The sequence below is a fragment of the Macrotis lagotis genome, chromosome 2 (genome assembly GCF_037893015.1).
Source record: "Macrotis lagotis isolate mMagLag1 chromosome 2, bilby.v1.9.chrom.fasta, whole genome shotgun sequence".
Lineage (NCBI taxonomy): Eukaryota > Metazoa > Chordata > Mammalia > Peramelemorphia > Peramelidae > Macrotis > Macrotis lagotis.
The window spans coordinates 19,794,264-19,818,225 of record NC_133659.1 but is presented as its reverse complement, the minus strand read 5'-3'; the positions used below and the strand labels follow the sequence as shown (position 1 = coordinate 19,818,225).

Sequence of the window (23,962 nt, the reverse complement as noted above, 5' to 3'; positions counted from 1 at the left end):
GATCTAAGTTCATATGATCCATATGTCCTCTGCTGAAAGTCAGGAGACTTGGTTTCTCATACCAGCTCCATCCTTCAAAGGCTCTGTTTTCTTGTACAAATCACTTCTGCTCTGGACCTCCATTACTCATATGTAAAACAGTGAGTGTGGAGTTGATAATCTTGGGGTCCCCTTCCAGTTGTAAGATTCTCTGATTCTGTGTGATAACCCTGGGCAGATGGTGAAATGTGACTTAATAGAGTCTAATGCAGATCCCCTTGCAGCTTGGTTTCTAGCCTGCACATTCACTGAATGATGCCCAATCTTAAGACTTCCTTCCCTCTTTCTTCCCAGACTTTTTTTTTTTAGGTTTTTGCAAGGCAAATAGGGTTAAGTGGCTTGCCCAAGGCCACACAGCTAGGTAATTATTAAGTGTCTGAGACCCGATTTGAACCCAGGTACTCCTGACTGCAGGGCCGGTGCTTTATCCACTTGCCACCTAGCCGCCCCCTTCCCAGACTTTCAGTGGCAATTATCTTCATAATATTTGGCTTGAGCAAGGAAAAAGTCCCTGGGGTCTCTGCAGGAACATTTGTCCAATAAAACCCTTTGGAATCTTGTGTGGATGGTAGTGATACTCTTTCCTTGGAGAGTAAAGTCAAAGTTGGAGGAAAGAACCCAAAGGGGAGAGGACACTGTTGAAAGTAGAATGGACTTATATTCTCTCATCCTGATCTTCACCTTCTTCTGAATTAAGGACTCCATCTTGGAAACCTTGGTATCATACTGGGACTCGGTCGAAGGAATGAGGGATACTTAGCATGGAGAAGGAAAAGCTCAAGAGCGCTTAGTGATGGGGTTCAAATATTTGAAGTGATCTCCTAGAGATGATGGATTAGGCATTTTATGCTTGACCCTATAAAAAGAACCAGAAACAATGGGTAAGATGTACAAAGAGTTGTAAATTGAGGCTTGTCATCTGGAAGAAAAAACTTAATAATAATTAGAGCTGTTCCAATGTAGAACTGGCTACCTCTGGTAGTAAGTTTTTCATTGCTTAAGGCCTTCAAGTGCATGTCAAAACATTGCTAGTACATAGTAGGTGCTGAATAAAATGCTTTTTATCAAAGTAAAATGAACCATTTTTCCTTTAGTGTCCAATTCACATGACACTTCTTTCCTAAAGACTATTCTGATTTCCTCCACTGAATGGGTTCTCTGGTATCTCAAAGTGCATCACTTTGTTTGAATTCTTTCTTTCCTATTTTATCATATATGATTGATTGGAAGAGGCACTGGGTTTATGAGTTTATTATAAAAACTCTAGGATGAGGAAATTCCTTCTACCCATGCCAGTGGTCATCACCTCTGAAGTGACTCATCTTAGGAAGCTACTTAAAACAGAAAGTAACATAGCTAGTGTGTGTCAGAGGCAAGATTTGAACACAAGTCTTTCTGACTCCAAGGACAACTTTCCACCCACTACTCTATAGATGTGACTATGTCTATACTTAACATCTATGCCCACATCTATGTCTCCATTCATGTACATGTGTGTGTCACTATTGATGTCTATGTTAATGCCAACATCCGTGTCCACATCTATGTCTCTATTAATGTACATGTATGTGTCAATATTGATGTCTATGTTAATTCCAACATCCATGTTTACATCTGTGTCTATGTCCATGTCTATCTACCCACTTATGTATGTATGAATGTATCTGTCCTTCCTCTCTCTCTATCTATCCATCCATCTATCCATCCATCCATCTAATTTCCTCCATTAGTCTATTATATCTCATAAACAGTCTTGTTCTTAGTATATAGACTGAAGAACTATTCAGGTTGTGAGTGAATTGGCTTATAGGGATCCTTCCTTGGGGCATGTATAGATATTCTGAATGGACTGAGATGACCACATGAAAGTTGGAAGGAGTCTGACATGTAGTTAGACCTCTGTGAAAAGGACATAGGAGTTTCTATATGATGCAATAGATACTGAATAATCTCTCCGTCATTCCCCCAAACCTTGTAACAGCAACAAGGGCAAGAAGGGGTATTGCATTTCATAGGAGATAGTCTCTGAAGTACAATTTACTCAAGTCACAGCTGGAGGAAAACAATGTTTTAGAAAAGAGAATGTTAGAGCTGGAATAGGTCTTGGAGCATAGAATTTTCAAAAAAAGAACTATTAAATGAAAAAGGAACCCAAGAACATAGAATATTAGAGCTTGAACAATGAAGGTGAAATCAGAGAGGTGGTGGCTCATTAAAAAGGGTCCTGAGCCTGAATTCAAACTGGATCTCCATCACTTATTAGTTTGTTTACCCTGTATAGGTCATTCCTTCAGTTTCCTCAATTATAAAATGGGAATAACAAGACTTAGCTCTTAGGGTCATTTCAAAAGTCAAGAGAAGGAACTTCTAAGATCAAACAAGAGAAGATTTATAAAAAAATCACTTAACATGGTTCCTGACTCAGAGAAGGCACTGTAGAAATGCTTATTCCCTTCCCTTAGAACAATGAACATCAGAGCTGAAAGGGGCCTTGGAATTCATAATATCAGAGCTGGAAGGGTCCTTTGAACACAAAACATGAGTGTTAAATGTAAAAAAGAACCCAAATTATTAGCTAGACTCACCCAAGTGAGTATTTTAATTTAATTTTGAAATTTAATTTAATTTTTATTTATATTTTATATTTATTTATAACTTTATTTTATTTTATAGGCCTAAGGAGGAGCAATTTACCCAAGATCACAAAGTGGTCAGTGTTGGGAGGAGCTCAAATATAGACTCTGAAAATAGGACTCTTTCCACTCACCATAGTAAGTCCCAAACTCTACACCCTGACATTTGTTGCTAGGAAGCAGACTTGGGAGTAGGGTCTCAACACATAGCTCAGTTTTTGGAGCACAGTATTGACTCTGACTTTCTGAGGATGGGGCCAACAGGATTTAGCCCCTGGGTGTTATGTCCAGGGAAGCAGACTTAATATCTTCTCCCAACATTGCTTGATATTCCTCTTGTAACCTGAGGGGTTTGTCCCCCATCAACACCTTTGGAATCCCACCCTTGTGGCTATGAATCCTGCCCCTGAGGCTAGCTTTCCATCAACATCATCATCAGGTGAACAGCACCACTAACCCCACCACCAATAAATAAAAATTAAAATACTATTTACAATGTACCAGACATTATACTCAGTGTTTTATGATTATCCTTTCATTTGAGCCTCACAGCAAGGCTGGGCCCCTGGCCTCCTAGTTCTACCACACTTAGAGCTGGATTGTCTTCAGTGCAGCTGTGCCTGCCCCCTTTCCCCACCCCCCATTCTTCTGCCTGGTCTATTGAATTTGCCTCAGGTGCAGTTATGGCTAACTATGGCTCTACTCTAAGTACATGTTTCAGCTGAGTAATGTGAGCCGAAGGGAAAAAAAAATCTCTTTATTGGTGCCCTGGAGCTGGCCTGAAGTTGCAGCTGTGGGGAGAGAGTGAAAAATGTTTTGGATTTGTGCAGCAGGGGTTGGGATTTAGACCCTCCCACACCCCTGGTGCAGTTGATGGAGTCACATAAAGTAAGATGCTGAGAGGATATTATAACAATAATAACATTAGCATTTGCAGAACACTTTAATACTTATTAAATTATATCATAATTAATTACCTATTATCTTATTTGATATTCACAACAACCCTAGGAGTTCAGAGCTATTATATTATTCTCATTTTACAAATAAGGAAACTGAGTCAGGAAAACTGACTTCCCTTACTTCCCTTACTAGCTAGTAAATGCCTGAGATTGGATTTGAACTCTGGTCTTCTGGAATCTAGTCCATTGGTCTTCCCCACTGTGTCACTTAAGCCGCCTCTAGATTATGAGGAATTCATGAACTAATGAAGTACAAAGATTAAGGGGAAAAAAATAATTCTCCAATTGAATTGGAAGGGAGTTGACCATTTATTGGGAAAGCCTGGCCATGTCCAATGGTCTGCCAAGCCAGATATGCATTTTTAGGCAGGCGGCACCTGGTGGTGACCCCTGATTCTCTACCAGAGGGTAGGAGGGTGGGGAGGGGGGTTTTCTTTTTTTTTTCCTTCAAGCGAGCTACTTGCCTGGAGTACAAATTAAAAAGTAAGAGTTTCAGTCCTCAGGGAGCTCCTATTTTAATAGGAGAAAACACACGTAGGAGGCTTCAGCTTCGGGACAGATGGTGGAGCCCTGGGGTTCAATGAGTATAAGAAAAGGTCAGAGGAGATGAAGGGGGGGACAAGGAAGAAGAAAGGGAAACTCTAGAGGGAGCAAAGATATGTACTGCCAAAGGAGATTGACACATATAGGAAAAAGCTTCAAGGGGGAGGATTGCTATCTAGTAGCAGAGAAGAGAGTCATTTTTTTTTTATTCTAGGGAGAATTAGTTTTGGGAAGTGGCAGTTGACTTGTAGAGAGCAGTAGACTTATGAAACCCAGTTGAGCAAGTCACTTAGCAGAGAAATTGTGACCAGGGAGAGAAACATGAGGCTATCTTAAGAAATTATGCAACTATCTAAAAGGCATCTGCCAACTTGTGTTCATCCAGGCATATAATTCACTGGAAATCTATGCTAAGTTTTGGTCTACTCTTCCCACTGATGCTGCATGTATTTATTTTCTTTCTTTTTTTTATGTTTTTTGCAAGGCAAATAGGGTTAAGTGGCTTGCTCAAGGCCACACAGCTAGGTAATTAGTAAGTGTCTGAGACCGGATTTGAACCCAGGTACTCCTGGTGCTTTATCCACTGTACCACCTAGCCACCCCTGATGCTGCATGTATTTATGAGAGAATGGGGGTAATGTTTTGCAGCAACTGTTCTTTTTTTTTTTGGCAAGGCAATGGGGTTAAATGACTTGCCCAAGGTCACACAGCTAGGTATTGATATTATTATTATTATTTTATTAAGTGTCTGAGGTCAAATTTGAACTCAAGTCCTCCTGACTCCAGGATGGTACTCTGTACCACCTAGCTGCCCCTAGCAACTGTTCTTAATAGCATCTTATAAAATACCTTTAATTTGAGCTAATTGTGTCTTTGACTATTAAAGACAAATTCTCCATGGGGGCTTGTGAGGTAAAGTTTTAGGAGTTTAGATTTACAGACTATCCTTGGAACATAGGATAGTAATAGTTCCAAGGGTTATTCAGACTGTAGACCCATGAATACCAATTAGGAGAGAGTATACCCTTAGGAGGAGGGTTGAATTTAGAAGATATGTTATCTTGGATAACATATTATTGACAAATCATTTCATCTCCCCTAGCCTCAGTTTCCTCCGTGGTAAAATGGACACTAAGAGACAACATGGTATAGTGGATAGAGAACCCCCATCTGAAAGAAGGCCAGAGTTCAAGTCCCTTCTTGGACACATTCTGATTGTGATCTTGTTCAAGTTATCTAAATACTCAGTGATACACCTAATACCAATGAAATCACACCTCTGGGATTTCCCCCACTGAAACCAATAGTCATAATAATAATAATAATAATACTTTTTACAATAATAACTGGTATTTACATAGGACTTTAATATTTGGAAAATACTTTACAGACACTGACTCATTTGAGCCCAGCAGTAACCCTGGGAAGCTGGTTCTAGAATTATCCCCATTTTATTGAAGAGGAAGTTGAGACTTCTAGAGGTTACCAGGGTCACCTAGCTAGTAAAGGTCTAAGGCAGAATTCAGACGGACTCCAAGTCCAGTTCTGTATCCATGGCGCCATCCTCAAAGGGCTACTGTGTGAGTCTCAGAGGAGAGAATGTGACTTTCCCACAGGGTGAGCTAGTGATGAAACAGGAATCATACTTCGGATCATTGGACTTGCAATCATTACCTCCTCTTCTCCTTCCATTCCTAGTTATTCTAGTGGGAAAGAGGGGCTAGCTAGGTGGTGCAGTGGATAGAGCACTGGCCCTGGAGATAGGAGGACTTGAGTTCAAATTTGGCCTCAAACACCTAATAATTACCTACCTGTGTAGCCTTGGGCAAGTTACTTTCTCTTCCCACTTAGTTGATGCAGTGGATAGAGCACTGGCCTTGTAGTCAAGAGGACCTGAGTTCTAATCCAGACTGAGACACTTGACCTTTACTAGCTGTTTGGCCTCGGGCACGTCATTTAACCCTGATTGTCTCCCATCCAGGGCCATCTCCAGGTCTGATTCATATTTGTCCACTGGACCCAGATGGTTCCAGGGGAGAAAGTAAGATTGGTAATTTAGCACAGCATCCCCTTACTCAAATCCAATTCATATGCTTGTCATGATATAACCTCCCTAATGTCAAGGTGTTCTTTGAATATGAAGGACAAATATCATCATCCGTGGGAAAAAAAGACTCTTAGAACTTGGTGGAAAGGCCTTCCTTGCTCTTCTCCCAATACTTCTCCCTCTACTTTCATGCTTTTCCATTTTCTTCATCTTTTTAATTCTTCATCTGATTTAATTTCTTCATCTAATTAAGAAAAGAATGAAAAAAAAGTCTTGAAGCCAAGTCATTGACCAAGGAAATGAATGGATGAATGAATGAAGTGAATAAATGAATCAATGACTGAATGAGGGCACAGCACTGTGCTAAGTGCTGGAGAAATAAAAAGAGAAGTGAGATAGTCCTTGACCTGCTTCATCCTTGGGACTCTTGGACCTTTCCATCGTCCCTGCCGCTATACTTTCTTTAATATATTGTTTTCCCCAATTAGAATGTTGGTTCTTTGGGAAATTCCTTTTGTTTTCTAATTGTAACCCCCCCAAATTAAGTTGATACATTGTAACAGCATAATAGTTTTTCACACCCCCCCATCCACCCAAGACGTTCCATTTTAGAAGGAGGAGATGCCTTCTAGCTGCCATCATGGTAAGGCAAGGGGATACAGAGAGTAATGGAAGAGGATAGAACTGGAAGAGGATAGAACTGGAAGAGGAAGGGGGGGAGAATGAGTAGGACAAGAAGAGAAATAAAGTAAATGAGAGAAAGGAGAGATGAGGAAGAGAAAGGAGAAGAAGGGAGAGGCTAATGGGGATTTGATGGAACAAGAGAAAAAAGGGAAAGAAGACAAGTAGAAGGAGGTTTTGGAAGGAGGATGGGAGAGGGAGAAGGGCAAAGGAGGAAAATAGGGGAGGAGATAGGAGGGGAAAGAGGAGGAAGAGTAGGAGGAGAGGAAGAGAAAGGGCAGATAGGAGGAGAGTGACTGGGAGGAGGAGGAGGAAGGGGAGAGGGAGGGAGAATAAAAATGGAAAAGGGGAGGAGGATCCTGAGTGGGAAAAGGAGGAATTTGAGGAGGAGGAGGAGAAGGAGGAGGGGTCCCAATATTTGTACAGGTGCATTGTAATGTAGCCTGTGGTGTGAACATTTTCCACTTCATTACTTCTGGATCCTTGCCCAGATTTTTCCCCTGTTTTCCAGAGGTCCCTGATTTTTTTGGATCTCAGTGGTTCTTTCCTGGGCTTCAGAAAGTAGCCACAGCAGCAGCAGCAGGAATAAGAAAAACCAGAGTTGCCAGAAACATCAATGCTGATTTTGTTCTGCCTGGTTCTGCTCTCTGGGGGCCCAGGAGCAGAGGGGGGGAGCCAGGAGTCTTTTTCACATAGAGGTAAAACCAGATGGGCCCAGGACGGGGATGTCAGATATGAAGGATAGGCTGATTGTTGATGCAGAGAAGGGATGGCCCATTCCTCCCTCACCTTTTCCTCCATGGGGTAAGGATTTTGTTCCTTCTCCTTGCCTTTGAAGCTCAGATGTGGCAGTCTCCAGATTGCCCCTGGAATAAAGTGTCCCTCCAGGAATCCTGGAAGAGAGCTCTATCACCCCACCCTAGTTATGCCTCTGCCCAATAGGCAGCATCCCCAGGCTGCAAGTCTGGCAGAAAAGAGGAAAGAAGGCTCTTAAAAACTGGGTAATTGAACTCTACTCCCAGATATCTTCCTAGCTGCCTCTTCATGTGCCCAGCCAAGACCAGGTTGACATCTGGTTCTTCTTGCTGAGTGGTCCTGTTTAGCTGGGGCTCTGACTATATTCTGAAAAGACATTGACACACCATTCTGTGATAGAATAGAAGCTTCATGAGGGTGAAAATGGTTTCTTTTTTCCCTTTGTAACCCCAGAGCATAGCACACAGTGCTATGACCAGCTCTTTTTAAAAAATTTTATTTATTTAAGGCAATGGGATTAAGTGACTTGCCCAAGGTCATGCAGCTAGATAATTATTGAGTGTCTGAGGTTGGATTTAAACTCAGGTCCTTCTATCGCCAGGGCTGGCACTCTATCCACTGCACCTCCTAGCTACCCCCTGACCTGCTCTTAATAATTGTCTGTTGGGGTGGCTAGGTGGTACAGTGGATAAAGCACTGTCCCTGGAGTCAGGAGGACCTGGGTTCAAATCTGGTCTCAGACACTTAATAATTACCTAGCTGTGTGGCCTTGGGCAAGCCACTTAACCCCATTGCCTTGCAAAAACTAAAAAAAAAAAATTGTTTGTTGATCATCCTCTCCATCAGTTCCTTCTCTCCTGTGTCCCTCCTCTTAACCCATCTTTCCATGTCCAATCTAAACCTCATCGCTTCTGTGAAGTATTCCATGATTTTTAGTTATAGGAAGAGACTTGACTAGTCTTCTCTGTGCCCCTCATACCACAGTTCATTTTTTTCTTCCAGTGTTTTTGTACTTTTGTCATCTTTCCTTTTAGACTGTAAGGTCCTTGAGAGGAGGGTGGAATTCTCTAAATTTGGATGTCACTCTCCCCCTCCCCCCACCACTTCTCTAGACTCTGTATACAGTTAATACTTAATAAATGCTCCATGACATTAAAAAATTATTGAGATTTCTCATTTCTTCAGTACAAGAAATTCTTGGTGTGCATACTCCCTCCTCCAATGCTGATTGGACTTTGTTCTACAATTCACATTCTTTGAATATTCTTAGCCTTTTGGGGTGTCCTCTACTAGGCAACCAGCCTACTAAAAGTTTATTTTCCTTTACTCAGAATTATGTTTTTAAAGATATAATATACATAGGATTACAAAGGAAATCTATTTCTTTGAAATACCAAAATATATATTTTTAAAAGTATATGAATCCATCTCTCCAGTGTTGCCTGGGAGACCAGAAAGGTTATGTAACTTGTCCAGAGTTACTTAGTCATTGTGTATGAGAATCAACAATCTGAACCCAAGATTTTCTGACTCTAAGGTACACTTCTTATCAACTAAGCCCCATAAGCAGACTGAAGGAGTGCCCTCCTTCATTAGGTTCTTTCTCTTCCTCTTCTCCTCCTCTTTCTACTCTCCCTCCCATCTCCTGCCTCATTCCTTCTCCTCTGACATTCTTTTTCTCTTTCCTTCTTCCACTCATCCTCTTCCTCTCTCACTTCCATCTCTTCCTATTCCACCAGGCCCCCCATTTCCCCTTCCCTCCTTTCCTTCCTCTCTTTCCTTTACTACTGCCTCTGTTTTCTTTCTCATCCATTCCTTTCTGTTCTTCTTTCTCCTCATTTTCCCCTTCTCCCTCCTTCCCTTTGCCCTTTTCTATGCCCTTTTACTTGAATCCCCTTTACTTATCTGGATAGCAGCTAGAAATTATCCTCCTCTCTTAAAGTGGAAGCTGTTCATTGAATGAGTTTGAATGAAAAAACAGACCAGTCTATCTCTCAGATGAATGAAGTAAAAAAAAATATGTAAAGGTATACATTTCACACAGTAGGAGCTTAGATTTGTTCTATCTGACCCCTAGAAATAATTGGTAGAAGTGGCAAAGGGTCCATTTTAGCCTTGACATCAAGGAATAAAATGTAGAATGAGATAATCATATAGGATTTTAGGTTGTATCATAGGATGATGGACTCTCCCTCATGAAGGTTTCTTGGATGTTAGATGGTCATTGGGAGGGCACCAGGAAGATGGGTTTCCTTTCCTGATTTAGTCCCTGGCTTTTAGATTCTGGAGAGCCAGAAATGTTTGATAAAACATCAATCTAAGCAGATAAAGATGAAACTGAGAGTCCTTGAATCACATAGATGATTTCCATAAAAAATTGATTTCCTCATGCTTCACACATGCCTAGACACCCTGGGTACATTTATCTGAGAGCTTACTGTGAGCCAGGTGTTGTGGGGATGACAGAAGGGGAGCAGGGGAACTTCCTTGAATGAAATGCAGCTGTTGCCCAGAGGACTGACATATATTCACATTGGATCCTTCACACACACACACACACACACACATTAAAATCACAAACCATCTGAGCTGGGAGGGATCTTAGAACAGGGAAAGTCAGAGCTGGGAGAGGCCTCAAAGGATTTCTAGTCCATTTTCCAGATGAGAAAACAGACCTAAAGAGTAAAAATAACTTTCCCAGCATGGTCACCCGATTATAGTCATAAAATAATGTAAATACTTATAAGAAGGTAGTTTAAGGCATTGATTGCTTTAGCTCATTTATAGCCCTTGAAAATGCTCATCAGCAATGTTGCTTGAAAGGAAGTTCATTGAATAAAGCTATTTCTGTTGTTTTTCTAGAAATTCAATTCTAGCCTTGATTTTGCTACTAACTTGCTCTGTGACTTTGGGCAAGTCATTTGTTCACGTTTCCATTTCTTCTAGAAAAGAAGAAGGAAAAAGGCTAGAATTTTGATCCCTAAACTCCTTTCTGATTCTGATGTTCTGTGTTCTAAAGAACCTCAGCTCTGACATTTCCAGTTTAAGTTCCCTCCCAGATCATTTTCACATAGTCATTAAAGTATATCCAGAGGGTGGCTAGGTGGCATAGTTTATAGAGCACCGGCCCTGGAGTCAGGAGTGCCTGAGTTCAAATCTGGCCTCAGACACTTAAGAAATACCTAGCTGTGTGGCCTTGGGCAAGTCCCTTAACCCCATTGCCTTGCAAAAAAAAAAAAAGTATGTCCAGAAAAATCCCTCTGTAATGCTATGTGTCTAGTTATTGTTACTTTATATATTTGAAAGTAATGAAAAGAACGATGTTCCAAGCTGACTTCCCTCTAAGTCAGACTTAGTGTTTTTAATTAGTCCAGATTCATGGGAAGAAAATGATGAGCAATGTCTCTCTCTTTTCCCTGGTTTTAACATATAATAGAAAGGATCACCTACCCTAGCCCTTATCTAAAGCATGAATTCTCCCAATCATCTCTAATCTCACACCTCATCAGTGACAGAGAACAACTCATTACCTACTCTCTCCATTTTAGTATTTATTTTTAATTACAAACTGAGCATTGCAATCCCTTTGGATTTTCCCATCTATACAAAGGGAATTAATTTCCTTAATTGATTTAAGGAAATTTACACAGGATTTCAGTGTAAATAAAAACTGAGAAAGGAGACTCCAGAGAAAATAAAAGCCCCTTAGCCATGGGTGCTGGCTTTGGGATTTTGATGGTTTAGGGCACTCCCAAGAGAGGAAACTCCCTCTATCAAAGCAAGTCGGCATCCTCTTTGCAACTCACAGGAGTTCCCTAAAACTCTTAAAGGATCACATAGCCCATATGCATCAAAGCCAGATCTTGAAGTCAGATCTGTCCATTTTTGAGACTAGTTACTGCCCTCCAAGGTCCCATGAAATCCCCATTCCAGTTGGTCCAGGCCTCATGATGACCGTTTTTAGATTTTCAACATAACTAGTCCGTATGGTTTTTCTTCAAGCCTGGAAGACTCTTTGGGTAGAGGTTGGAGGGCAGGGGATCTCTAGCACCCTTCCAGACTCAGTGTTTCAATATTTCACCGTGGAGCTGGGAGTTGCCAGGGAAACGTAGCAACAAATATTTGGAGGCCATAACACCTTCCACCAAGATTCCAGATGAGAATGTTTTGGCATGGGGCCTCTGTCCATCAGTCAGCTCCTGCTCTCTGAATGCTGGCTTTGTGTTGGATCTTCTGCTCACAGAGGATGACTCGTTCCTCATTTTTTCTAAAGAGCATTTGTTTTTTTTTCCCTTCAAGAATAAAAGGAAAAAATTCTAAAACCCAGAGTACTCAGAAACCACTCACCCTTTTGTGTGTCTGCCTAGTTGGGCCTTTTGCCAACATGATCTTGGGGAATGCCCTTGGCCCTGGCTGTGTGAATCAACTTCTCCATACTTATTCAGAGCTCCATTGGATCATCCCCAAGATCAAGAAGATGGGGAGGCAGACACTGATATCTTGGGTGGACACTGGTTTTATTTGCCTGCAAACCTGATATGTGCATTTATCACATCTAGTATATGACTGCCTAGTTCCCATCTGTCTACCTGGATGTTGGAGAGGAATGGGAGGGAATCTGACTTCAGTAACAGGTGCGGCCTTCAGGACCAGCAAAGAGGCATTGTTTTTACTGGTTTTCCTTTATCCTAATTTCCAACTAAATCTCAACTTAACCCTTAAAATACCAGTGTTTTTTTCTTGGCATCTCTCCATTGTTTTGATTGGCTTTGTTTCTCCTCCACTCTCCCCTCCTCCCCCCAGCCAAACTAAACTAAAATATGAAACAGAATGATAAAGAAGGGAAGTGGGTAATTTTTTTTTTTGACAACTGTAATTTTATGATGATTATGTAATGGAATAGATGCGCCTAGCCCTCCATGCGCTTGGACTCTGTGACCAGAGCCAAGTAAGTAGATGATTAATTATGGCAAAGCCAATGTTGGTTTGAAATTCTCAGGGCACTTTTGGAATGAGGCCTTCACTAGGAATCAGAAGACTGAGTCTTTCTGCTTCTTCACTAGCTAGTTGAGTGATCATGGCTGAGCCAGGAGTCCAATTCAACTGGACTTGGAGTCAGGAAAACCCAGGTTCAAATCGTGCCTCATGTACTTGAATGACCAGGTGCAAATCACAACTTTCTTGGGCCTTAGTTTTTTATCTATAAAATGAGGAGGTTGGACTAGATGGCCCTGTAGGTACCTTGTAGTTTGATAGCTTTAAAATTATATAATTAATTACACAAAGACAGAAACAACAGCAAAAAATCTTCCATAAATATTCCCTGTCCTCATTGAGTCATTCATGGTTGGGGGGCCCAACTTTATTATCTATCAAGTAGGGATAACTCCCCCTTCTATTTGTCCCACACGGCTGCTATGGGTGTCAAATTGGAGAGTATAGATGTGGGGTTTTTTCAAATGAACCATCTCCTGGCTTCCTTCAATTCTCAGTTAAAATTCTACTTTTCTGCAAGAAATCTTTTCCCACATTCATTAACAGTAATGTCTTCCCTTTGAGATGCTCCCCAATTTCTCCTGTTTATATCTTGTACTGCCTTTGGCTAATTTCATTGCCATCATAAGGGAGAATTCTAGGAGGAAATCCCTCATCCTTTAGAAGGAACCAATGTCCTATCCATGCTGTATGTGATGATCGTAACTCAACAGTCCTTCTAACATATTCTATACCATATTAAAAATGGCTGAGAAATAGTAATAAAATCACTTTCATCAATTTTTCCTGTTTCTCAGTTCACAGCATTAATACTTCATTTAATTAGCTTTGATATCAGCTGGTATACTTGCCTATTACAGTCTATTCGTTCCACCTTTATCCTTTTTCCCAATCAGTTGTTAATTTTGGCCTTTGTTCTAATGAGTCAATAATCTGTCTACTAACTGCTTATTTAAAAAGTCATTTTCTACAGGTTAGAACATGCTAATTTATTTATTTGTGTGTGTGTGTGTGATCTTATTCAGTACTTGCCACATCTAGCTCCTTCCAATTATTTTCTTGAGGAGACTATTCAAAATATATGGAAGTGACTATTTTCAACTGTCTATAAAAAGATAATCATTTTTTTAAATTTCTATTTTCTTAGGTAAGCTGTCACTCTCTTTCATTTTCTTGGATTGTTTAATCCATTGACATTCAGCATTTTTATTTTTGCAAGGCAAGTGGGGTTAAGTGGCTTGCCCAAGGCCACACAGCTAGGTAATTATTAAATGTCTGAGACGGGATTTGAACCCAGGTACTCCTGACTCCAAGGCCGGTGCTTTATCCACTATGCCACCTAGCCACCTCAATCCATTAACACTCAAAGTGGCATTTAAAAGCAATTAAATTCAGCCCTAGATACTTACTAGCTAAGTGACCCTAGATAAGTTACTGAACTGCTGTTTACCTCAGTTTCTTCTTCTAAATAATGGAGATAATAATAGAATCTACTTCCCAGGATTGTGAGAATCAAATGATATAAAATTTGTAAAGTGTTGACATATATACCACTTAATAAATGCTTAACAACAGCTCTAATTCTGTTTCTTTAAAGTGATGAAAATTAGGTTCCTATTTTCTTTTGTTTGTGTCATTAGTATTTTTACTGTATTAACACTTTTTTTGTTTTGCTTAAAAAGTAACCTGCCATAGTCTCTTCTCCTCCTCCTGACCTCCTCCTTCTCCTCTTGTTTACTAACCCTCTTTCATTTCTTAATCCTGAATCATATTTTCACTCCATTGTATAATTTATATTCCTAGAGGGTTCTTTGGGGGCACTGAGAAGTTAAGTTAAGACTTATCTAGGTCCACACAGTCAATAGATACCAGAGGTAGTTTGGAATTTCTGTGCTTTTTAGAGCCCTTTGATCCCTTCCAACCACTTTATCACTAAAGGAATGGAAAGTTTGTTGCTGCAAAGACTGAGGGCTCTATTTTCCTTTGCCCATGGGTTGCTATAGCCAAAGAATTCATCATCAAGGGATCGATATGCTGGGGAAGAATCTATCTGTAAGTAACTAGGCAGGTTTTCAGGGAGCAGGCTCCGTTTGTTACTAGAAGCTGCCATTGATATATCTGATTGTATTCCCAGATACCAGTCACCCCTAACTTACTAGAGCCAGGCTGATTCAGCACTGGTGCACAGTAAGTGCTTAATGAATGCTTCTTTATGAAGCACCCTTGCATCTTTTCAGATCTGCTGGCATGGGAGATGAATCAATTGATGAAAACCTTCAGGTGAAGGAGGGACTTCTAACCCTCCCTAACCAGGGCTGGCGTGGCCCTACTATTACTTCTATTGTATCCATTCTTTCAAAATATATGGGAGTGACTATTTTCAACTGTCTATAAAAAGATAATCATTTTTTAAAAATTTCTATTTTCTTAGGTAAGCTGTCACTCTCTTTCATTTTCTAGCCAGTGAAGCATAAAGATTCTGAGAAATGACTTTCAAGAACCTGTCTAATAGTTACTGAAACTTGGACTTATCTAGCAGTTATGCCACATTTAAGTGTTCCCAACCTCATGATAAACCAAAAGTGACTACCTAGGCCCATTCTAGTCCCTTTAAATCCTGGAAGGAGGTTCCTGGTATTTTCCCATGGGGCTTCTGCTTTCTTAGACGACCTAGTGATATGCCAAACTTATTTATACCTATAGACAACAAGCGAACGGTTCTGACCTTCAAGGAACTTCTATATTGCTGAGATTAGGAGAACCTCAGTTCATTATGTTACATAAAATAATCTCGAGATATGGGGGTGGGGCTGGAGTGGAGGTTGTTAATCAGGAGAGTCCTAGTTTAGAACAGGACATTTGAGTCATGCTCTGAAGGGAGATGATGAGGAAGGAAGACATTACAGACTAGAGGGCAGGCAAAGGGATGTTTCTGTCTTTTTGCCCCAATCTCCTCCAACTCTTGGAATGTTCTTCCTCTTCCCTTCTTTGTCATTGAATTTGTGATGACCTTCAAAGCTCAGCTCTAGCTCCATCACATACATGGAATTATTCTTGACCCCTATCTTCCAAATGCCTTCTTTTCCCAACCAACCTTGGTTTTCTTTTGTGGCTATTCTAGATATACTCATGAATGTCTCCCTCAATAGATGAAAACTCGGAAGAACTCTAACATTGTTTCATTTTTGTTTTTATGTTTTCCACAACTAACAGTGCCTAGAACATATATAATTGTATTGTTGGCCAGTTGTTTCAATTGTGTCTGACTTTTCATGATCCCATTTGGGGTTTTCTTAACAAAAATGCTCCTCTGGTTAGCCATTTCCTTCCCCAGCCCATTTTAAAGAGGAAGAAACTGAGGTAGACTTAAGGTGACTTGCTCTGGTCATACAGGGAGGAAGTGTCTAAACCCAACCCTCTTCACACTATGGCACCATCCAGTTGCCCTTTAAGGTGGGTCGTGCAAGTATTATTGCTATAAATTAAATAAATTCTGACTGAGGGTTGATGATTTTTTTTTTATCCAACTGGCATATGACAGTCCTAGGACCCAACCTTATGTCTAGCTACCTTCAAGTCCAGTATTTTTTTCTTACTGGGACTTGGTTCAGGAAGATCTTTCTAAATGATCTTGGCTGGAGAAGACTGAATTCTCAGCAGCCAAGTTTCCGAGCTCATGAGTCAGGGCCCTTAGTTATGATTTTCTGAACCAATAAATAGCAGGGGAAGCGCATGAAAATCATGGGTTCATAGATAAAGAGCTAGAAGGGCCTTTAGGAAACATCCATGCCCCCATTTTAAAGATGAGGAAGCCAAGGTGCAGAGTGGAGGAGTAATTTCTCAAGCTTCCACAGGTACTAAAAAGTCAATTTTCAGGAGGGAGCCTGAAACCAAACTATCTCTTTGAAGCTGCTGCTAGACTCTTCTCAGTGATTGAGAAACTCAGATTTAATGAGCTATTGGAGGTGCCTCTCTTGTTTATCAGATTCCCTTGCCGTTCTAATGTCCCTGTGACATTTTGGAAATCTGACAAGGCGTTTCTAAATAACCAGTTCAGTTAAAGATAGAAGGCCTACATTGCTTTCCTAAGCCAAATATATAAAACTTTCTACCCATCACATTCCTTTCTGAGGATATTTCTCCTCATTTCTGTCCTCAGAAGAATATAGTCAGAAATATCATGTTTTCTAGCTCCTATTTCATCCTGAATACCAAAAACTCTTTTTTCCTCATGCCTGGAGAAAGGGGGGATGTCCCCCTAAGTTCTTTATTTTTGGGTGGTCTAATCCTCAATCTCCTCTATCCTGGTCAGGTCCCTCATGAGGGCTGTGTCCAGCCTATTCTCCAACTTAGGAAGGGCATAGATAAGAGGGAGGGAGGCCAGAGCAGGGCAACCAGGTTGGTGGAAGGACTGAGGGCTGAGCCATTTGATAGTTAGTTGAAGAAATTGGTAGAGGTTTGGACTTCGGAGAAAAGCAAACAATAGAAGACATGTTGTGTAGCTTTGAGTATCTGAAGGGCTACCATGGGAAGAGGATTCAGCTTTGTTCTGATTGACCCCAGAGAGCAGAACCAGGACAAATGGGAGAAGTGCCAAAGAAGGCTCTAACTGATTCTATACAAGGAAAAATGTCCAATTAAAGCATTCCTAAATGGGAATTCCTACAATAAGAGGCAGGGTGGCTCAATGGAAAGTGAACTCCAAAGTTGGAGGAATCAGAGGACCTTGGTTAAAATACTCTTTCTGTCCTTTAAAGCCCTCATTTAATTTTTGTGGTCTCCAAATTTCTCACATGTAAAATAAAGATATTGGGACAAGATGATTTCTGAGGTCCTTTTAAATTCTAAATCTATGATCTCATCTATGACCCTTCACTAGGGATCTTTAGACAAAGACTGGCACAGTGCCTCATAATGCTGGTTGGAGAAGCAGAACTCTGAGGATCACAGATTTGGAGCTATGATCCAGCTTAGGGATCAACTTTCATTTCTCAGATGAAGAAACTGAGGCAAGGGAAACTAATTAAGTGATTTGTCTAAGGTTATATTACAAATAAACAGGAATTGGATCTGAGAGCCCCTACCTTTGGATAGAATCTTTTATTTTCACATACTTAAGGGGAACTTGACCCAACAAATAGCCTTTTGAATGTTTTGAAAACTTTAAAGGTCCCTTTCAGAATTAGAACTGTAATCTTATGATTGGATGAATTCCTCCAGAGTGTAACTTAACCTGATGGTGATGGTTCCTCCATAGGCCAGGGACTTGCCTTCAGCCTAGGAGACTAAATGTCATTTCAATCAATATCTTGGGAATCTTCTTGGAACCACTGGAAATAGTGAGTCACTCCTGGGACAGGTGGCCTCGCCGCCTTACTGGAGCCAAATGCTGGGAGGTTGTATAATCTAGTAGAAAGGGCACTGGGATAGGAATGAGGAGCTCAGTGTCTAGGCCTGGCTCAGTAAATGGTCGACTAAATCAATTTGGGCAAAGCATTAAATAGACAGGGTTGGAAAGCCTACCTGTGCATCATAGAGAAGTCAGTTGAGTGTATTGTTGTTCAGATGTATGCCACTCTTCATAACCCCATATGAGTTTTCATGGCCAGCATACTGGAGAGCTTTGTCATTTTCTTCTCCCCCTCATTTTACAGATGGAAAACCTGAAGGAAACAGGGTTAAGTGACTTGCTCAGGGTCATATGGTTAGTAAGTGTCTGAGGTTGGATTTGAACTCAGGAAGGTTGCAAGCCCAGCTCTCTATCCATTACAGCAGTACTTAGCTGATCTCTACTCAGAGTAGCTGAGGACTATAAGGGAACATCTAATTTGGGGGTTCTTAACCTGGGGTTTGTGGGTCTCTAATATATCTTAGATTAATTTCAAGGGTTCATAAACTTCAAATGAAATTTAGCTTTTCCCTTAAAGATGAATTTAAAATAAAAACATGATTTGGAAAAAGGTCCCTAGCTTTATCAAAATGACAAATGTGTTCAGGACAAAAAACTGAGAACCTATTCATTTTACAGCAGAAGAAACTGAGGTCTAGACTTGCCCAGGGCCAGTTCTTTACCATTATAAGAAAAAAAGAAAAGAGAAACAGTTATGACCCTCTGATGTCTTATATTCGAAAGGGGAAGACAGCATATACACCCCTAAGTCGATATAGGAGATAGTTTGGGGAAGGAGTAAACAATGAGTTTATGCTCTTAGTCTCTTTTAGACAGCTTTGAAAGGGTTGAGACTTATGACCTGTGATTTTACTGACCAGGGGTACTCCCATAGGAATATTGTCCCTTTATCCAGGCAGTTGGGTGACTCATCCAGAGTCACACAGTCCATGTGTTAACAGAAGTGACATATGGAGCCAGTTCTTCTGAATTGTAGATCAGCCCTTCCTGTGCTATATTACCTTTATTTAGGGTACCTGTTAATGAATCTTGCAATTTGTTTTGGTTGACTGTGCTTATGCAGTACAAGGGTTCTATGTTTCTTTTTTTCATTGGGTTGGGGGAGGTAAAAGGAAGGAAAAAACCAAATGGTTGACAATTAAAAATATATTTAAAAATGATCAACTAAATTCCTCCTTATCAGTTTCATTTTTACATGAGATTGACTCTGAGATAGTAGAATCATAGAGTTAGAATGGGAAGGCCCTTAGGTATCATCTAGTCCAACCCACCCATTTAATAAATGAAGAAAGTGAAACCCAGAGAGAAATCAAATAATTTTTCCAAGTTCAGGCAAGTCATACATTAGCGATGGGATTCAAACCCAGAGCCTTCTTCCTACTCAGAAACACTGCCTCCCCACACCACAGAGTTCAAATTCTGGTAGATTCTATCCAATTTGAAGGATGAACCCAACTCTAGTTGAAATATACTTAGAGAAACTCATCATCCAGTTGGCCACAGATTATGAGGTTTTTGACCAAAGGAAAATCTTGAAGATCATCTCTGGATTAGGGTAAGGTAGTACAAAACAGTGGAAAATGCTTCGTTCTTTCCTGTTAGAGAATTTGGGCTAAAATTCCATTTCTAAGACTACCTGGGTGATTTGGAAAGGTCTTCTGTTTCCTGGATCTCGTTTCCTTATCTGTAAAATGAGAAGATTGGCCTAGCATTGAATGGTCTCCTTCCAGCTCTAGACCTGTGGTTCTAGCATCTTTAAGTTCCCATCCCTTCTTAGAGGAACCTGGTCTGGGAAATGCTGGGAAAAGTCGAGTCTCGGCATCTCCCTCTGGGAGTGTACCTCAACGCTGGTCCTGATCAAACTCCTATAATCATACCAACACCTACTTTTTCTGGTTTCTTTAATGTAACTCTACATTCTGCAGTCCAGACAAACTGGCCTTTTCCTGTTCTATACACAGGACACTCTATCTTTGGACTCCTAAGGGCTTCAGCAAAGAATTTTCTCTCCCCTTCCTTTTTAATCTCTCAGACTGACTCTCTAGTTCTCATCACCGCTCAACCAAACCACACTTCTTAGGTGAGACCTTTCCTCATCCCTCCAGGTGCTAGTCCCTCTTCTCTCCCTAGTCCCAATAAATTACTTTGCAAATATTTTGCATATAGTTTTATGTGTTTATAGGGGGAGGGGGAAATAATTCCCTTTCCTCAGCTCTGAGATTTGGTCACAGACGGTCAGAGTGTTATTACAAGATATTAATTAGGTGTTAAACTAACTGTAAAGGATGAATCCATGCCTAGATCCATTTATGAGGTGTGATCAGATCAAAAAGAGAACAGCATCGCTAGGTGAGCAAACAAGCTAGCCTGGCCTTTGGGGGCCTTCCCTAGCTAAGACCTAGGAGAATTTCAGTTTGATCCCAAGAATGGGAGATAGTATATTTAAGGAACCTCCTGGTGAAGGGGATCCCATGGGAGGAAGAAGGAAGGAAGAAGGGAGGAAGATCTTATTCCTCTTTCCTCTTCTTTATCTTCCATATAATTTTCAAAGGGAGCCATTGGACCAGAGGAGATATGGCATTCAGTGGCAAGTGGTGACATAACATTCTGGATAGATTGTCATTCAAGGAAGTGACACAGTATTCTAGGGTTTAAGATGATCTCCAAGGTCCCCTCCAGAGCAAAATCTTATGATCTCCATTGGGCTGTCCTACTGGCACTCACAATTCATTATATTTCATTACTTTTTCTCTTTTTTTGCAAGGCAATGGGGTTAAGTGACTTGCCCAAGGCTACACAGCTAGGTCATTATGAAGTGTCTGAGATTTCAATGGAACTCAGGTCCTCCTGACTCCAGGGCTGGTGCTCCATCCACTGCGCCACCTAGATACCCTCACTGTTTCTAAAGCCCTTCCTGCAATCTCTTCCCCATGGTCCCTGAGACTTACCAAGGATCATCAGTCAGTATGAGTCAGTGGCAAGACTTGAACCCAGGTTTTCCTGATTGTGAGGCAGGCTCTTGATCTCCTGCCATATAATAATAGGAGCTTAGCACTAGAGCTGGACGGGACTGCAGGGTTCAGATGGGATGGTGGTTGTTTAATGATGGGCATCTTGAATGAATGGATGGGTGAAAGGAAGACCTCAGGAGCCTCCTCTCCCCTCAGCCACCATCTATTAGGCCTGCATGTGGGAAGGACTGGTTCTTTTGACCTTTTACAATTGCCTACATCAGACCCCACCCTCTGAAGGGGGCAGAGCCAGGCTCTCCCACCAGGGAGGGCCAATGCAGGATGTCATTGAAAGGCAGCGGGATTAGTCATGAGAGAACTCCCTGTCTGTTTGAGGAGCCAGCGATAGCTAGGCTGGAAGTGAGCAGAGGAAGTGGGACCCAGGAGACTCTAGCCCTGGGATGGAGGCTGGCATGAGGATTTCCCCTTGGAGAATGGCAGGCATGGCAGCCACTCCAAGTGGGTCCTCATGAGTGGGAGGGTGAAGGCAGGCAGGATCAAGAGCCCTTAGAAGTCTCTGGATCCAGGAAGAGATGGCTGGCCATCTAAGTGGACAGTAGGGACCCAGTAATAAGAATGAAAACAAAGATGCATTGATATAGAACCGCTGGGCTAAGGTATTTTGTTCATATACCATCTGATCCTTACAATAACCCTGGGAGGAAGGGGCTATTCTTATTATCCCCATTTTATAGATGAGGAAACTAAGGCAGACAGTTTAAGTGACTTGCTAGTAAGTGTTAGAGGCTGGATTTGAGGCCTTCTGGACTTCAGATTCTTCGCTCCATCCTCTGAGCTGCCTCTAAATATAATGCAAAACAATACAACATAACACCAATATGCCTACATAAAGTGGTAAACATTTAGTAGGCACCTGTTGTATATAAACCTGGTTTTCCTGACTTTAGGTCCCTCACTGCCCCCTTAACTGCCTTTAAATGAAACACAAAGCAATGCAATATAATAGCAATGTGGCAAAACAGAAAAATAAGGGAGCCACATAGAGTGGCAAACATTTAGTAGGCATCTGCTATCTACAAGTCTAATCTTTCTGACTCCAGGGCCTTCACTCTGTCTTCTGAGCTGCCTCTAAAGGTAACACAAAATAATGCAAGGTAACACATTGGTGTTATGACAAAGCAGAAAAATAGGACAGCCATATAAAGTGACAAACATTTAGTAGGCACCTATTGTATATGAATCAGGTCTTCCTGAGTCCAGGTCCCTCACTCTGTCCTCTGAACTGCCTCTCAACATAACACACCAATATGGCAAAGTTCAAAAAGAAAACAATCTCAAAAAATCCCCATAAATAACATTTCATAGACACCTAGTGTATGCACAAGACTATGCTCTGTTCTAAGGGAGAACCAAACCTTAGATAAGACATCTTCCCCATCTATGTGAAGCTTGCAGTATAGGAGGGGATTCAATTCTACCCCAGATAGCTTTAATACACAATATTACATGATGATACCTTGGGAAGTTCCAAGGTAAAATGCTACCTGAGCAGCTGTTGAAGAGGAAAGAGTGTTGGGGGACCTGTATGCAAGTCTTGCCTTGGTTTCTTGCTGCCAGTGTGACCTTGGACAAGTAATTGGAGTTGTTGCCCTCATATCATCCTAAGCCTGTTTCTCCCCGTTAAATAAGTGGGTGGGACCAGATGACCTGCCAGGACCCTTCTTGCTCAATCCTTAATCCTCGAGTCTTCATTAAAGTTGGGCATGTGGAGGGGGAGGAGGAGGTCGCTGAGAAAACAGCTCTCATCTCTATTGCTCTTCAATGTTGAGAAGCCATGTTCCAGGTGGTGGAAAACATGACTCTTCCCCCTTTCCAGAGGGAAAAAGTGAAGTTCTCTTAAGAGTTAAGGGAATTGCTCAGGGTCACACAACTTGGAAGTTAAAATCCCAGCTCAGGCCCAATCTGAAAAGAATTTGATTAAGCATCTGCTATATGTGAGACACAAGGATACAAAGAAAAATGGAGGAAAAATTCCCTGCCTTCTGGAGGCTTCCATTCTACTGATCTCTCTGGTCCTCATTCCACTGCCCTAGACTATGAAAGGAAAAGGAGGAATCCTAAGTGGCCCTCCCCACCCCCTCCCATTGTATCGGCCTTTTTCCTTTTTTATTTTTTTATTTTTTTCATCAGCTGGGAAATAATGTCCAGGGCTGCTCCTTGTGCTACAAACACAGCTGTGGTGAGGAGGAGGATACACATGTGGGAAGGAAGATGCCTCTAGAAGAATAACCAGACAAACAGCTTGGGAGACCCATCCATGGGAGGCTGAAGGGGCTGGCAACAACATCGTGGGGCAGGCTTGGTGGGAGGGGAGCTGTAAACATCCTGCTGGGACAGTCAGAGGACATCTGACCTCCCTTACCCTTTCTCCAGAAGAAGGATGGGGGGGAGTGCTGGCTGAGAGTGGGGATGTTATGCATTAGGGGGAATTTTTTTCCCTTTAATTACAGACTGGACTAGATGGTCTCTTTGATTCTTTAAACTCTGAGGTGCCAAGATTTGGGGGATTCTAGGGTTCTAGGTCATGGAGGAGACACTTCAGGATGTGTCTATAGGAGAAGCTGATAGCAATAAAGGCAGAGAGAAGGTTTTAATTTGTCTGCAAAAAAGCACGGAGCTTTGGGCACAGTCTCATGGGAAGAGCAGAGGGCCTGGATCCAAGTTCTGCTTCTAGAACTTATTACCTGTGTCACCCTGAGCAAGCAGCTTAAACTCTCTGAGGTTCATTTGTCACATGAGAGAGTTGGATTAGGTAATCACCAAGGTCTTTTCCTGATTTAATAATAATAATATTTATATTAAAGAATTTATCCAGTGCTTTAAGGTTTGAAAGGCACTTTAAATAAATTATGCCAATTGATATG

General features: G+C 41.3%; 1 long non-coding RNA gene across 3 annotated transcripts in view; it reads right to left on the bottom strand.

Annotated features, from left to right (window-relative positions):
* Positions 1–612: 612 nt before the first annotated feature.
* Positions 613–23,962, bottom strand: part of LOC141512406 (uncharacterized) — a 31,638-nt gene continuing 8,288 nt past the window's right edge. For 2 of the 3 annotated variants that reach the window (XR_012475476.1, XR_012475478.1), the window contains exons 3-4: positions 18,180–18,319; positions 11,207–11,953 (exon numbers count right to left, since the gene is read on the bottom strand). This is a non-coding gene — a long non-coding RNA (uncharacterized LOC141512406). Of the gene's footprint in view, positions 896–11,206; positions 11,954–18,179; positions 18,320–23,962 lie in introns of those variants that run through there. The other variant, XR_012475477.1, reaches the window with a different exon arrangement.